Here is a 17,503-nt window from a genome sequence, read left to right on the forward strand (position 1 = left end):
AATTTCTTCTACGTATTAACTGTCTCAAAGGCTCAGCTGGACAATGGTTCAGAAGACTGAGGAATCACTGTGGATAGGACTCATTATGTCTATTGTACTCACCAATAAGCGCACTTAGAGATCTCCGTCAGGCAATCAGGACGGAATTTAAATTTACAGACGTACCATCATGCGGCTGGCAAACAAACACACAACCGGGGACACCGTTATGCCAACACACACATTTTATCAACAGAGCAAAAGTGAAGAAACGAATTTCGGCTAAACGCACAGCTGAAGTGATAGAAGTTTTGAAATAAAAGCTCCAACTCATTCATCATCGGACGGTGCATTCACTGACCTCAGTTTCGACAAAACTGTGGCTCACGCAAAAAGCAAAGTGGTTCTCTTTTTTCCTTTATTTGTTCAGCTAGAGTAGTTTTACATTTGGATTTGAATTCCCTCCCTCTGTAGAGGTTTAACGCCAAATCCTGTTATATGTGGTAACAATCTACCTCCAGTGACATATCAGTGTGCAGCACAGCTTGTGTCGGTAGCAGCTTAGCGACTTCAAAACCCGGAATGTCAAGGACAAGAAAGTCCCTGATATTTTGTCATGCCTGAACGCACCCTTGCTACTTAGGAGTGAATTTTAACATTTATATGTATTTGTTAGAAGACAAACACGATCCACTTTTAATGACGTTATACTGGGTCTACGTAACTTCAGCACACAGCATTTTTGAACAAAGAGCTCTGCGCAAGACAGACGAGCTGGATCAATATGAGGCTCATCACTTGGGGCCCTCCTGTATGCCTCCTCGCTGTATCTGCTGAAATCCCTGAAAACAGCTCCTTTCTGCTTTGACTTCAAACATGCTCGCTTTGCACCAAACAAAATGTTCTCCGGGGACCTTATTCACCCTAAATGAATTTTTCTCTTGTTCGTCGTCACTTTGATTACTGAGACTATGAAACCCTCCCAGTTGCTGTAATCCTGCATGTGAGCCAACTGGCAAACAGCTGAAATAGCAACATACTGATGGAGATGCGAGCGCAGAGAACGAGAGGAAGGGTGCAGAGTATGCATGGTATATAGCACAGGCCTTAAACAGGGGGTCCGCAACCCTTAGGGGGTCCGCGGTGGTACTGCAGGGGGTCACAAAATCTTTGGTTGATTAGACATTTTTAGATATATTACATTTTTTTATATATATATTTATGTATTTTAAATTTTTTATTTAAATGCACATTAATATGAATCCAACATATTTTAGTAAAGGGATAAATGGAGCCAGAAGATGTTATCTTTCAATCAGCACTTCACTCATTGAGCGATACAGGAGCTGTCTCAACAGCGCAGCTTCACACAGAGCGCTGTCAATCTGAGCCACCTGTACACAGTAGGCCCCGCCCTTATAGCGGCTGAGCCAATCGCGAGGCCGCGTATCGCACTTTGACTCTGTCACGTTCCCAGCAATTGGCCGGGAGCCTATTCTGTCCCCAGGGGAAATCCAGAAGCGTGCTGCAATATTAGCGGAAGAGAAGCTGACGGTGCAGCTCGCTCCCATCTGCCGACGAGTTATGTCAGGTATGTTTACAGCAGTTGCATGGCCAAAAAATGAATATTTGAACCTGTGTATTATTTAAATAGCTTAATATTGAACACAAAATGATGATAATGATGTATATTTATTCAACAGCACTAGGCCGAGTTTACTATAGAACACATATAGTAGGTAGGGGGACCCCACTCAATCTCTCATCAGTTTCGGGGGATAGTGTGGGTTAAGAATGCAGTGCACTCGAATAAAGTATTTCTGAATCTGGATACGGACACCCGCAGTTAAGGTCGGACACCTGCCTGCAGAAACATTGACATTGATGAGGCAGAGCCAACTGTGTCCCCTGGACTGCCTATCAGCAGAGACATCTGCATGATTAAAGCCATGTGTCTTCACCGTGTGACTTATTAAAGTGCAATGCAATTAACCACCCTGTCCCCTGGCTGACCAGCTCCTGCACTCTTCCATGAATGATGCTCAGCAGGCATGACTGACTAACGCGAGTTTGCTCACCTCCCATCTATGAACCCGGGGTGCCTTCCAGGCTCGTCTTAGAGCTCGACTCATCAGAATGCTCGCTTTTGTCTTGCTTGTGTTAATTTACATCTACATAATCGAAACCAGTCAACGGAAACATCGCTTGGTATTGCGGTCTTGTCCCAAGCAGCATGACAGAATGCCTGATCAGTCGTGGGGCTCCAGCGTGTAACATGTCTTTGCACGATCTGCCTATTATCTCGCTCCTCAATTCAAGCGGAGGCCTCATATACAATTTTTATGAGAATTCTTCCAGCCACTCAATCTGGTTTGTAATCACTACTGAAGGATTCCTGCAGCAACCTAATTTGGAGTGATCTAAAGGTTACCGGTGTAACCACGCAGCACAGAGTGCCAATGAGATAAACCCCAGTGGTGGCCGTCCCCGTCTCTAGCTGGGGGTTGTGAGTCATTAAGAGTCAGGCCTCATTAGAGGAGCTGTGGTGTGGTGCATCGTAGACACTGGTTCCCCCGGTTTCAGCCACATACCTGAGTTTCCAACGTGTTAGAGGCCAGAAGGAGAGCACAAAGACATGCCAGCGGACATGCTGTGCTGGGTTTTCTGACATGCGCAGCAACGGCATAAAAACTGAACACTGACGTCCAAGAAAAAAAGAAAAGCATATTTAAAAGCTCCATAGTGATTTTATGTTCACAAGTAGGCTACAGTCCTCAAATACATTTAAAGGGTATTGGTACTTTATTTGAGTTTTTCTATTTAGTCAACTTTATTCTTGTAATCCTCTGTAGACAGGAGGAAATGATTATATAGGGTTGGGTGGATTTAGCTCAGCCATTGTCAAAATTAAAATAGTATTTCCCTCAGTGCTACTATTACTAATATCTAATAGTTTAATCATGGTTCATTCACAACAGGACCGATCTGTGGACCAGTCCATCAACACATTAAGTGTATTTTGCTAACTGCACTTTACTTGATTACTTTTCTTTGTTTCTCCGGATTTCTTCAATCCTCTTCGTGTGCACTCACTTTAAAGAGACCTAACGCATGCACTGACAAGTGGGCTGAAGTCATGAACCCCAAGAGGGTGTTTGTCGCCGCATTTATAGGAATTTCAGTAATGCTGACAGCATGAAGCGGAGCCAAGGCAGCAATGTCTTACACCTGATCTCTCTCCTGGGTACTTTATTTTTTATTACACTTCAATGATTAGGAATGCCAGCTTGACATGATCCAGCTAAGGATTAATTTTACAATCTCTCAATCTGAGGACAGGACAGGACAGGACAGTCCAGCTATAATACTGCTTAGTTAAGGCTATGGACATTAGCAGTTCAGCACATCTGCGAGGACACACGACGTACTGAGTTCGGATTATTTTGTGCAGGACAGGAAGAGAATTTTGCCCGGTGTTAGTGTGGGCAGAGAGTGAAGATGGACAGGGAGGACACAAGACAGAAGTGCAATATGCACATTATTAGCACGCTTAAAATTCATGTATACATTATGCAGTTCGCAGGTTCCCAGGAGAAAGTGCTGGTACTCGGCCACCATAGCCTCTCAGTGTATAATGTGCCACAGCTGAAATACTATAGGATAAAAATGGACAAAAAATAAGCTGTTTTAATTGAAACAGGCTGAGTTTTGCATGTTATGTTTGACTGATTGTAGTGTACATTCACACAAACTGATTTATGTCCTCAATTATTTCTATTTACTGCTAGTGCACAAAAATAATAAAAAAATTAAATAACGCACATTATTTGAATCGATAATCAACTCATTGATTACAACGGCCGTTCCAGAAATTTAATGGTGTCGCAAGGCACAGTTTTACAGACTGGTTTAAATTAAAGCAGTAAAGGTTGAAACTTCCACACATTTAATTAAGATTTTTACAACATATCCCATAATGCAACAAAGCAACAGTAACTTTCATTAGATCTTTTTCTACCGACTATATCTTGTAAATGCCAGATTTTAAAACACAGGTTTTATCGTCTAAAGATGTCACCTGAGTAATCACCTAGGAGATGATAAACATATATATGTTTGAATGTCTACTTTGACCGATTTCTCAGCTGTGAAGAATTTGTGCTTTTCTGTGTAAAGAACAACAAGTGATGCGAAAAGTTCATCTTGAGCCTGAAGAAAATGTGAAACTTGTTTCATGCTCAAACAAATTAATTAAATAACTGAAAAAAAAACATAATAATAATTCACTGATTAGTTAATATTTTATGATTTCATAAAAGTCAATGTATGAATGAACTTATTTTAGCACTGAACAGATTATGTGATGTGCTGTGTGCTGTTCAAACTTTACAGATTTGTATTTCAGCGTCATGTATTACAAAGCTCAGTGTGAAGCGACTCTACAAATAAGATGTTTAGAAAATCCTCAGCTTTAAAAAGAAAAACGTCAGTTCTTGCCTCTTGAAAGCTGTGTTGTGTAACTCCCGCAACAAAGCAGCAACGGCACAACTTCCATGACCGCGGTTTTCTGCCTGGTTGTTGAGGCACCTGGGGAAATGCTGTGCGTCGTTTAACAGGAGCTTAATTCTGCCCACATGGTTTATTCATGTGGCGACCGCTGATATCACGACTCTCATAAATCACGCAGTGCAGCATGCTGGACGTCCACAAGCTCGGGCAGGGCTCACTAATCTCAACACCATCTTTCATCTGAATAACCTTGCCTTACCGCGGGGCAGGCCAGCACCAGACACGACCCATTGGAGGGAGGCTCTCCCCGCACCTTCATGTCTTTCAGTCTGGCTACAAAGACTTGCCCGTCGGAGCACGCAAACACCGTCGTTCCTGCGCGCTTCCATGGAAGAGTCTGCCCGCTCTCAACCACGGGCAATAATGAGAAATTGCTTCATGGACATCAGAGAAACTAATCTAGTCTAACGTTAGCTTTATGAATGTAGAATCAGACACACAAGGGAAATGAGCAGCGGAGCCGGTCCAGCCATCTGTTCAGAAGTGGTTCAAAGAAAGAGCAGAAAATGTGAAACTAATGTGAGTAAACACGGTCATCAAATATAGATAATGGAATACAGCATAGAGCAACTTTGCCCTCATTTTTCTTGTGGTTTTTCTACTGTCAAACATTATTACTGTTTTTTTTTCCTCGTAATTAATTATACGTGGTTTCTTTCACAAAACAGCCACGGAGTCTACAGTTATAAACATGTCACCAATTAACAGCTTTAGGCCTGGATCTTCCACGTGAAAACTAATTAGCGAAATAACAATGAACCAAAATAACAATGTGCTTGATGTCACATAGCTCTGCCTGCTGCTTCAAATAGTTTGAGTGTTTCCCCCCATGCTTTTAATAACAAACCACAGGCAGCACACTGACAGCCAAATGTGTTTCTGTACCCTCTGCACTACGCCCGTCCCCTCTCCACAGCCTGGCTATGGCCTCCTGCTGCCACCAGGAGGACGCACCAGCCAGGCTCCTCCATGCACCAGTAAAGGCTCCTCTTCCCCACGCAGACAATTAGCCACGCTGTGACTGATTTCAAGTAATGAGAGCAGCTAGAGAACAGTTGGACATCTTTGGACAAATTACTGTGTGAATATTAGCCTGTTGAACCTTCTGCTCTCTCCCACCAGGATCATTTTTAGCGGAGAACGCAAATGAGCGACTCTATTACTCAGCAGCTGTAGAGTCAAGAAAGCACAACCGCACAATTGCAATACACAAAGACGGTTCTTACCAGAATGTTAGAGCTACAGCTTCGAGAGATCTAGGGCCAAACTGAGCAGAGGTATGGTGTGGGCAAAAAAAAACAAATGAAAAGATGTAGAGGGAAGGAGGCACTGAACAAGCAAGTCGAGTCTAGCTGAGCCGCTCTCCATGAAATGCTGAAACAACAGCGAAGCTGCCAGGGCAATTTTACACCCCAATAGTTTCACACCTCAGCCACCAACCCTCTCCAACTCTGAACCTTGTGTCTTCTTTGTGTCTTCATTTATTTTGTGTCAGTGTCCAAGATGAGAGAAGCCAAGCAGCGAGAAACTCGTCCCAAATGTCGCGGGGTAAGCGGTGTGTGAAGCAAGCAGAGGGCGAGCAAACGGCGAGAAAAGCCACTGCGCGTGGATGCACTTTGCAATCCTCCGAGATCTGAAAGGACTTTCAGGTTACACTTGGGGAAAACGGTTTCATGCTGACACGTACACCTCAGTAGGCGGCCCATTTAAGTCCTTTACTCACCAAAGAGGGGCCACTCATGAATGTAAATTTACAAAACGTAGAATATTCAACATAAGATTCAATATAAAATAAAACAGAAGTGGTTCTGCTGTAAATGACTCGTGTGTCTGATGTACTTTACAGCCTTATCTTGATATGTCAATCAGCATTTTAATGCTGGAGCGTGTTGAGATGGAGCGTATTTAACGAGATGAAAATGAGCAGTTGTGAGATAATTAGTGGCACAGAAAAAAAAGATAAATAATAATGTCTAAATTAGTTTTATTTTTTGTAATCCTTGAATAATGTGAGTGGAAATGCTACAACCTACTCAGACTTCTGAAATATGACGATAACGCACGACGAGACTGGAAGAGGGTAGAGCTGCTCTTTCTTCAGCAAAATCTTTAATTAGCGAAGCAAATAAATTTGTCAGATAAATGTAGAGGACATTTAAAACATAGTCAAGTACAAGTCTAGATAAAACAAGACGGCAGAAATACACAACTAAAAGTAACAAGACATCTTTAAAACCTGTGAGTGCTTTACACCCACTAGTCGGGTTTACTGATGTACGGTGTCAGGTAAGCAGGTCAACCCTCATTCCTGATTTACAGAAATTAAAGATGCTGTGGGATTTCTCACAAGACAAATATGTGTATATGAAGTTGGGGATTCCTTTTTTTATTTTTTTCAAAAAACAAACAACAATCAGCTCTTTATGTTCGACTGAAAGCTCCATCTCCTACAATGCTCTCTAGATTACAGTTGTACTCCTCCTGCTACTGTAGTACATTAACCTTGTGTATCACCAGTGAATGTCTGAGAGAGGAATGACTTCTCATCATGATCATTATGTCGGAAAAATATGCTCCCGCGGCATGTACGATGCAACCAGGTGATCTCAATTTGGTGATATGAGAGCTCCATCAACTGGATTTGCATTAAAGATGTATGCCCAATTCTTGCCACCGTGACCTTTTAAATGTCCTTGAATCCACTTGAGCAAAATACGCCTACTTGGACTGAATGCATTAAAAAAAATGAAGGGCTGAGAGGCTCAGTTCAGGCCGCCTGCTGAATACATGAGGAAGATGCCTGTTTTCATCACTGACGTGACGGAGTTACATGAAGCCAAAATGGAACTGACAGTGGAAATCCGAAACATGCGACAAGGCAGAGAAAGTCATTAGGGTTGCAGCTTGAAGAGCAATCAGGAGGGAGAATATAACCACTGGGCTGGAGAAACAATGGAGTGAAATGTATTAGGTATAAATCATGTGCTTCATTAAATGTTCACATTGTTAAAACTCATGCTAGAGTTCATTATACAAGAATGTAATTGTTTCATATGTTCCCCAGCCACGATCATAGAGACACAGGTTCACTACTTTTTAAAGCAAATATCTAACTAGAAGTAGGACTAGGTGTTATACCGGTTCATATATTTTTCCACTATGATATGCATTTTCAATATCCCATCACACCGGTGTATTTGATTAGCGCCAGGAACACTGCACTGCCAGACACTGTTTCAGACTGGACCATTTTCAATGTAGCGCTTCTAAACACGCATGGTGCAACTGTGTCACTGTGAAGCGTGGTGAAGATGGAAAAGTCAGAAAAATGAAGAAGCTGCAGAACGGAGGCCAAGAAAAGGTGCTATGTCGGTTGTTTGGGTTTTTTTTTAGGGTGAGTAGATGTCCCCGATTTCTGGGGACAGTCCACGTTTTGGATGACCTGTCCCCGGGCTATAGCTGTCCTCGAAAGAGCCCCCAACTTTAGCTTTTTATGAATGAGAAAAAAAATGTTGCACGCAGGCTACAACTATTACGGTAGCCTGTCGCGGTGCTGTTGACATTACATAGTGACATAGTGGTTTAAATATGAATAAATATGAAGAAATGTGTCAAAATAAATTAAACCATAATTGTTTCTTCATTTCATCTTGATAACATTTAATTCCTTTTATTTATTTTGTGTCCGAGCTGTAAATGTCCCCTGATTTCCATATCAGCATGCAGTGCTAACACAGGGCCATACAAACCTGTTTTACTACAGTGTGGGATTATTCTATAATATTTACTCATCATCACAGTAAAATGGTCCATCCTCAGTCAATCTACTGCATTAATTCCTCCCTCAACCATCCAACCTGATTAAACATGAAAAATAAATACCGTAATATACCGTGATACCATCAGAATTTTGAAAACTACCGTGATATATAATTTTGGTCATACCGCCCAGTCCTAACTAGAAGTTATTCTGTAATGGGATCGCTACATCGACATGTTGGCCTCCCAACGCATGAGTATTTGATTATAATCGTTCTTACTAGAGATTCAAACTTAACTGTTTAAATGGATGCTAAATAAAATGATACAATAAGATACAACAAGGCCCCAAAATTAATCAGAATATACATTTTATAACATGTAACATGTCAGACCACCGTGGTGCATCTGCCAGAAACATGAAAGAAGAAGAAGAAGTCTTGTTTTTCACAACTTTTTGAGTTGAAAATTGAAAACACTGTATTGATTCAGTAAAGTAAGATGATGGGGCAGCCACGTGACATGTGAAATTACAAGCACTTAAATGGTTATTAGGCGCTAATATTTTCTTATTACAAAGATTCATTTCAAAAGCTGACACACCATCCCTCTCAATTCCCTCCGACAGGGCCAGTTCAGGTCAGTCAGCTCCAAATGAAGTGGTGACAGGAGGCATTTCTTTCCAAATTGGGCTATTAGTGTGATTATTAGTGGAATACTACACTCCATGTAAACACAGCTAGCAAGTCCTCAGACCAGGCCGTCATTGAACTCAGAGCTTCATTTTGTTCTCCACACACCTCCGAAGTTTCATGAACAGATTTTTTGCTGTTAGGAAACTATCGCTTAGACATTAACAGTCCAACAGGCAGACTGTGTTGCGAGCTTTGCGGTGTAGACGTGTCCGGGAGGATCTGATGAAGTCCGAGCCAAGCATGGGAGCACACTTTGCGCACACACTGGGCCCCCGGGGGAACCAAATGAGCATCATTTAAATACCACAGCCTAACGGAGTATTGTCGCTGATCATGTCCATCCCTTTATGAGCACATCTTCTAATGGCTACTTTCGGCAGCATAAGGCGGCGTGTCACAAACATTGTATCACCTCAGACCGGCTGCACGGATATAACAATGAGTGCGCCGCACCTGAGAGTCACCAGATCTCAAGCCATTAGAGCATCTCTGGGATGTGGTATAACAGGAGCCTCGCATCATTAAGGTGCTACCCACAGGAACTGTGTGAGGCTGTCGTGTCAAAATGACAGGAATGTGCCCAGCACCTTGTTGAATGTGTGGCACACAGAATTAAGCAGTATAGAAAGCAGAAGGGAGTCCAAACCAGAACTAGGAAAACTGCCTAATGCAATGTACAAATAATACAGCCATGCACTCAAATCACTGAAGCCTAAGAATGTTTGCAACCAACATGATTAGAGCTGTAAAATTTCATGGTCCTTTCAGTCCATCATTCCCTCCACGATCATATGGCCATAGCGAGCCCTGACCTTCTGCTCTCGGGACAGGCCCGAGTGCGAAGGCAACGGCTGCAAGAGGCTAAAGGCAACGGGGACACTTGGTTGTATTATTCATGAGTCGCCCCCGTTGCGTGGGCTGTTATTCCGCATCCAAACCCCAGATGTGGTTCAATCTGCGCTCCATTCAATGTCCTGACTGCTGGTCATTGATCACAAGCAAGGTACCCGGGTGCTGAATAAGCGCAGGGGGCTTTATGTTATAGGAGCTCAAAGCGCCTCACTGATAGCACACAGATCCATCACCAGACACTGGAAACGATCCAGAGTTTCCTCGCTGGAAATGATCAGACCAGCTCAGAAGGAAGATGCATCTACAACAGTTGTTTAACAGGCGTAGCACAGGCTGTGGCGGAGATGTGGCAGCAATATGTTATACGTCAGGAATCGATGCAATGCAGCAGCGGAGCCGAGTGTGCGCTGCATTTCTGCGTTTGAATCAAATTTTACTTTCATTTATACACTCGGAAACACGCGCTCAGACATACAGATCCCCAGCAACAGGCAGCAACAGGCAGAGGAAAAAAAAAAATACTATGATGAGGTCCCTCTGTGAAAGGCGCCAGAGGCAAGGTATCACACTCTAATAGGCATCATACTATTAATGGGCAGTTGAGCACAGTGAATCATTTGTCTACTTTAATCATCAGTCCCATACGAGCAGCCAAATGTGACATGACCACTACTCTTCCCCGTCTGCATTTGTCAGAATGATAACCATCCGTCATTGATCATGCTGCAGAATTACTGTATAATATGAAATGTGAATAGTAATTACCATCGGTTACTCTACGGAGACATAGGCTTCACGTTCACGCCATCATTTTGCGAGGAACGATTTTTCCAAAACAATTTGACCTTTTGCATCTCAAACATGGGAAGACTCTTTAGAGATTTGTAAAAATCTAAATAGGACCCATGGAGCATTCATAGCACAACACAGATGCCAGGGAATAATAATTCGGTTTATTTAACCTTTTTTTTTAACAGGAATGGATATTGTTAGAATTTTTATAGCAAGTATTAAAAACTGCCTCGTTCTTTGATCAGAGGGATGACTCACCTTCTACATCACATTTTCTCTCTATAAAATGGATCACATCCATTTGAAATCACTTTCTCGACACTCTTAGTGCCTCTCAGTACCTTTTTTTGATGCTGTAAAATTAACATTAAATATTAAATTTGTTCATGTTTCTGACACGACCATGCTTCAATTCTCTACTTCTGCCTATCCACCTCGGGTTGTAAGAAAAAAAAAAAAAAAGAAAAAAAAAACGAGATTAGCCATAGTTGCTCACTGAACGTCTGAGGTTTCTTTACAGTCTGGACAAGTGATTAAATCATTTTTAATTCCACAGCAATTAGTGAAAAAAAAAAAAAAAGCCAGTGGAACTCATCTGCAAATGGAGAGCAGTGAGTAAACTATGCGTAAGAAGCATATGCCTGAGATGGAGCGGGGATTTCTGCTGTCTAAGGCATAATGATGAATAATAGCCTTATCAACAAAGCACAACACATCCCTACATGCTGAGATGTTATCACTGCTCATTTCCTCCAGCTCATGTAGCCCGTGTCTCTGGTGGAAAATGTGTCGTGCGGGCCCTTTGCTCTGCAACTGACAGCCTACTCATGTCAAAATACTCGAGCTTTCTGGCAGGGGTCTTTTCACAAGACAAGGAAGGGAGGGAAAAAAAAAAAAGTGGCAGGTGTAAGCACATGCATCAGCAGTATTTGCAAAAAGTCACAAAATTCCCACAAGGGACATGCTTGTCATTAAAACAAACAAGAAAAGGACTGATGGGTGCATTAATCAGAGCTCGGCCAAGCTGCGATGTTGAGCTGTAAGTCCACGGCGCTCCTCCCCAGGACTGCGCCTGAGGGTGGGGTGGGGGTGGGGGGTGGGATTAACGCAGCTCCACGCTGGGGCTCGCGTATCTGAAATCTGCCTGAGCTCATCGTTTCTCGTCCGTGGTGAGACGCTGTGGCTGGATATCAAGCTCAAGCAATCTATTCCCCCCGCGCAGAACGCTGGCTGACCGGCATCAATGCCGAGCATTGTCGAATTATTAATTAAACGTATGCATGCATAATCAGACTCAGACATGGTGAGACCTTTGGGACTGCGAACATAGAATTCAAGCTGAATCTAAATTGCAGATGTCTTCTTATTTTTCAATGCCAGCCAGCTACGCTGTTTTAGCAGCCTTAAAGTTTAGCATCACTTTGCACTTATTAAACTTTGCGGCGATATAAGGCATGCGCGACCATGCCTTCTCATTATGGTCCGTGCTCACAAGAAAAACAAAATACCTTCGGTAACAAAGGACAGCAACATGTTGCTGCTTTTACAGACAAATACTACAGCACATCCACAAAGACGGGAAATATGAGATGTGGGTGCTTGCTGTGTGTTATATATTAGTTTTATTCCCTCTCTACACTGTACAAAAATGTAAATGCCACAGCTTTCAAGAGTAAAGCAAAGTCCGGGTCCTGCCTCCACATATTTCATTAACTTTTGTTAATGTAGTTCCCGTGTCTCCAGGCTATTTGCTCAATGCTCAATGCACTTTTGCGAGAAATAATAAGATCTATCAGTCATCGCGAGGCAAAAACAGCTTAATTTGCAGAATAAAGGTCATCCGAGTCGGTACTTTTGAGGGACCCTGACGGAGAACAGTGTTCAAGCTCTAAAAGAAACTCAGCTCTGAAATATTACAGCATGCTGAGGTATTCACATGCAGTTTTCCAATATCGGTGTCGAGATTATAACGCTGAGCTGACTTTTATGATGTGGCCTCGTGAACCGGCCCCAGCCCACTCATTATCCCACAGCAGTTCTCCGCAAATCCTGAAACACAGCTGGAGACGTTTTTTTTGCTCTAGCAACAGCATTTCCAACCTGTGAGGAAAACTAAATGTGAGCATAACCGTGGAAGTGTTTCCTAATCCCTTTCTTCACACGTGAAGATTATTGACGCTGCATGGCTCCAGACCTGCAGCTCAACAAGTGATGATGGCATTCATGGGAAAATTAAAAAAAAATGAACAAGGCATCTAAGTGTAACATATATGCATGAACGTATACGTACGTCTAATTTGCATTGTGCACTGCTACGCAAAATCAACTTCCCACCCAGGAAAGCAATTTTTTTCCAATAGAATGTGTCCTTGTGAAGTGAGAAAGCCGTCAGCCTTCCACAGCCACACTCTTTCATTAATCAGGCCTAATTAAAGATATTGACTGAGCCAAGCATCAGGATTTACAGTTGAAAGGGTTTACTAGACTATAAAGTGCACACAACAACAACAAAAAAAAAAAAACTCCACCAGCCACTTATGCGCCCTCGAAGGATTCGTTGCTTCGGGAGAGCACAGAAAGAAAGACAAAGATGCGCCTGCTCACTTCTCATTAAATAACGTCAGAGTTTACGGCGCCTCGGCGGCAACGCTCGTCCTTGGCTCTGCTGAGAGCCGAAGCCACTGAAGCTGAACTGAGTATGAATTTGTTCTTCTGGCGGCATAACCTCTCAATGGTGGAAGAAAAAAAGTTGCTTGAAATCACAGCTTAAACCAGGCCTAACCCTGGAGGACCAGCAAATTGTGAGTAAACACAACCGAGAGCACAGCAATTCAAAGTGCAAGACACACACGATGAAGAGATCATTCCTACTTGACTGCATACAAATGAAAATATAAATATTACTTCTTTTTTTTTTTTATCATATTTTTGTTTCATTTTTTTTTAAACAGCACTTTTAGTTAGACAAATGCAAAAGTAAAATAACTGATCTGATGATGCCCTGCAGAGAAAGAAAAAAAACGTCTACGTCTACTAATTACCTGACTTGGAGTGTTATCAGATGAACTGAAAGCTTATGAAAATTCCCCAACTCCTTTAAATAAATCACTTAAAAATCCATTTAGGTTTTAAATTATTTATCATCACAAAGCTGGAAAACAAGTTGATTTCTCTGTACTTGTGGCAAGCACGTCTTTCTATTCTCAATACTCAGTTTCAACAGGGCAATAATTAATTATTTAAAAAAATAATAAAAAAAGAGGGAGGACTGTGGGGATTTTGTCAACTTGTTTGACAGCCTAAATTACAGCTACATGGAAATCATAAACAAACGAAAATGGGAGCGCCATTAGACCACATTTTCCGCTATCGTGAGGCGTTTCAAAATAACAGACGAGTTTGTTTGTTGCTTCAATTAATTCAGAGTGGCTCTGACAACATAACTGAAAATCTGACTTCGTGACAGAGCGAAGGCAAACAGTTTTTGGAAGTTAAACAGGAGTTGGGGGTGACGTGCACTGTTTATTTGAGAGTGTGGATGTGTCCTGTTTGTCTGGTTTCCTCAGGAAAATGAGACGAAAACCGATTAAATGTGTAGCCCCAACTCACTCGCAAATCTAGAAATGGAATGGGAAATGTAACAAAGAGGAAGTAATTATTACTTCCTAACAACGTGGTGTTCAAAGTGTCAGTCTCAGGGTCAAGCCCAAAACCTGCACTGCTGTGGTGCCACGGTGCATTTATGATAAATGACTTTATGACAATTTGCTGTAATGCGGAGAAACCATGCGGAGCCACAATGCATGCAGCTCCAACACGGCAAAACAACAGTAGCTAGAGTGAGGCTCCAGTTGTTTCAAGACAGAGTGAGTGTGTGTGGTATGTTCCTCAGTCATTTGATAAAAAATCGTGGATTTTACAAAAAGGGCTTTTTGGTCTATTTATTCTTCCACAAAGGGAATCAGCAGCAGTAATGCTTTCATTATTAAAGCATGGTGCAGATCTGCTCATTGACTAATAGACTAATGCAACTTTAATCAGCGGACTTTAGCTTGCACTCTGTTGTCACCTAGTGGCCCAAAGGTGACATAACATGCTACACGGACGTTTTTATATCCACACCATCAAACATGGTCATCTCTGCTTCTCCAAATCCTTGACTTTGAGAGACAATAACATGATCTTGAATCCTCCACGGAGAAATTCGCAATACGCTGAGAAAGCTGTTGTGACACTGGAGTTAAACACTTAAACCAGTATTGATGTCAAATAGAAGCCAAGAAATAAAAGGCGCAGCTACAGCCTCTAAACTTCACACAAAGAAGAAGCATTCGCTTAAATTCTGCTCCCTGTAACACTAATTTGAAATCATTACGATTGATTGCATTACAGCAGGCTTTTAAAATCACCGAGTCTTCAAATACTTTTCACGGGGGAGCACGCAGGGTAAAAGGCACGTAAAAACATGTCTGCAATAGATTAGAAAACTCTCCTGAGTGGTACAGCCCTTTTCCTTTGGCACAGCGCGCACATTTCCACGGGATAGACTCGCCAATAGCCTAATTAAATAGAAAGCACAATTTGTCACATCCACCAACAGCAGCGCTCTCCTTAACGCCAGAAGACTGAGAACCAAGTTACTGCGGGGCGCTCCAGCAACACAGACAAAATAAATAAAATAAATAAATAAATAGACAAAATAAGCCATTTATCTCTTTTAAATAAGCATCCGCAAAGCTGTTTATCAGGCGGTGGCGATGACACCCCTGCCGCAGCATCATTAGCCTCCTCTGCCGATTAAATCAAGCTGGGGGGCGGGGGGTAGGGGGGGAAACAAATGCATTTGAACTCACCCTCCGGGAAACCTGAAATTGAAAGTTATCGCCCAGTAGATAGGGAGAATTCAGCCCGGTCCGCTGTGCAACACGGTCTTGCAGGTTCAGCTGGCTGTGGGAGTCAGGCTGAACTGGAGGCGGATGAGGGGAGGTAGTTTGTGGCAGTTCAAATGTGGATTTTTCGCACTCGGCGACGCGCGCAAGTCAGGTGAGACGGACGGACCGCCGCCGTTTCCTCTCTCTTCTCTCTCCTCTCCGCTGGTGAAGCGCGGCCCACTTTAAACTCTAGTGACGTCATGGGGTGCTGATGCTGATTGCCCCCACCCCAACCCCCACCCGACTCCACCCCACCCCACCACCGAAAATACACACGGAGATACACACACACTATTACGCACCCACCTCACAGCTTTACGCACACAGAAACTCGTCCAATAATAATCTTATGGCAACTTGAGAAAAATCCATCAAGTTGGAGATACCTCTTTAATACGTACACAACTTAAAAATTCCATACATTTGATTGCTGGTCTTCTCTCTGTGCATGGCAGAAACATTCGAAATTACATGAAATGTAAGTGGGCAAATTGCCTGGAACAAGATAATTATTATCATTAGACGCTATATATTTCTGCAAGGGTGCACACTTGAGCGCCCATGAGAACCAGGAGAAAAGATCAAGACACATGGTCATGGAATGAGGTTTTTCCTTCGGCATTCAGATAATTGTTCAAAATTAACCTTTTATGACACATCGTCATCTGCCCATGACAGATTTATGCTAAGTTGAGAGGGGAGGTGATTGCAGAGTCTGTGTGAAGGCTTCTGGACTTGTCTTTCGGAGCGCCATCACACTTTGCGTTCCCCCACGTTTCAAAGGGCAGACAAGATTCCCCTTTTTGATTTTCCACATGGAGAGATTTGGAAGCCTGGCAGTAGTTTCTCGCGGTGACATTTAACAGGGAGATGTGTTTCTTAGTGGGAGGTCAGAGGGTGTTGGGTGTAGCAGACAGACCGATTTGAGGTAAAATGTTCCTTTTCAGCTGACTGACCGTGCCACCTGGAAAAGTAATCGCTTTGGGGGGATATGCCGGATAAAATGTTCCCTTTCACTGTGATCGTGAGTTGTTTTGTGTCCATCCTGTCCAGCAAGCGGGTACCTTAAACTTCTTTTTTTGTGAAAAGTATGCATGTTTTTGAAGATTTACATTTTCAGCTTTCACTTCATGCCACCACGTATGATGGTTGGACGGTATTTTCGTAGGTTTCTTGGATTTCTTGGGGTTTATTGATGAAAAATGACTGGACAACTGGATTCATAATTCAGTTTAATGTTAATTGTGACTGTGCTAAATACTTGTAACTGAAAACAGATTATTTGGTTTCAATTGCCTTCAGTATAACACCTCTGGCTCAGTGGAGTCCCTCAGGTGTATCAAAATCGTCTTTTTGTCACAACCTTTCAGTTTCAGGGAATAATTCTCAGCTCTGACACATTTATTTATACCTGGTATCATGACATTGCTCCCAGTTTTGTCAGTTCATCTAACGCACATGTTTCTACTTGATTCTCCTGTTCCTGATTCCTGACTTGTTACCCACTTTATTTTTTATAAATAAAGCATTGAATTTTATTTTGCCCAACGCTCATCTTCCCTGCTCTCCCGGCACAACCACCACAGATGGACCAAGTACTCAGATACTTAAAAGAAGCAATTCTACACATACTTTAATATTTTAAATTCCCATTAAGTAGAATACTGTGGCATCTCGATTTGGCTGCAACTTCAACATGGAAAAAGCTAGAACCAGAGTTTGGTTCCAAACATGCTAACTCATCACGGTGGGCTCCAAGGATCGGGACCCACTCGCTATGCACAGCGGATACAAAGGGCTCTATCTAAGTTAATGAAAACACAAAACGTAGTTAAAGGAAATTACACATGAGGAAATGATAATTATGAACACTATATTCCATTTCTGCAAACACATCCTTCTACGCGCTTCTCCTTTAAGAAAGAA

The 17,503-nt window shown here is 42.4% G+C and overlaps 1 protein-coding gene across 7 annotated transcripts in view; it reads right to left on the reverse strand.

The window, feature by feature from the left end:
• megf11 (multiple EGF-like-domains 11) overlaps positions 1–15,727 on the reverse strand; it is a 71,532-nt gene extending 55,805 nt beyond the window's left edge. For all 7 annotated transcript variants that reach the window (XM_047597527.1, XM_047597525.1, XM_047597524.1 and 4 more), the window contains exon 1: positions 15,500–15,727. The gene's annotated coding sequence lies outside the window, so the exon portion shown is untranslated. The remainder of the gene's footprint in view (positions 1–15,499) is intronic.
• Between the last annotated feature and the right edge of the window lie 1,776 nt (positions 15,728–17,503).

Source organism: Mugil cephalus, chromosome 10, assembly GCF_022458985.1.
Source record: "Mugil cephalus isolate CIBA_MC_2020 chromosome 10, CIBA_Mcephalus_1.1, whole genome shotgun sequence".
Taxonomy (NCBI): Eukaryota; Metazoa; Chordata; class Actinopteri; order Mugiliformes; family Mugilidae; genus Mugil; species Mugil cephalus.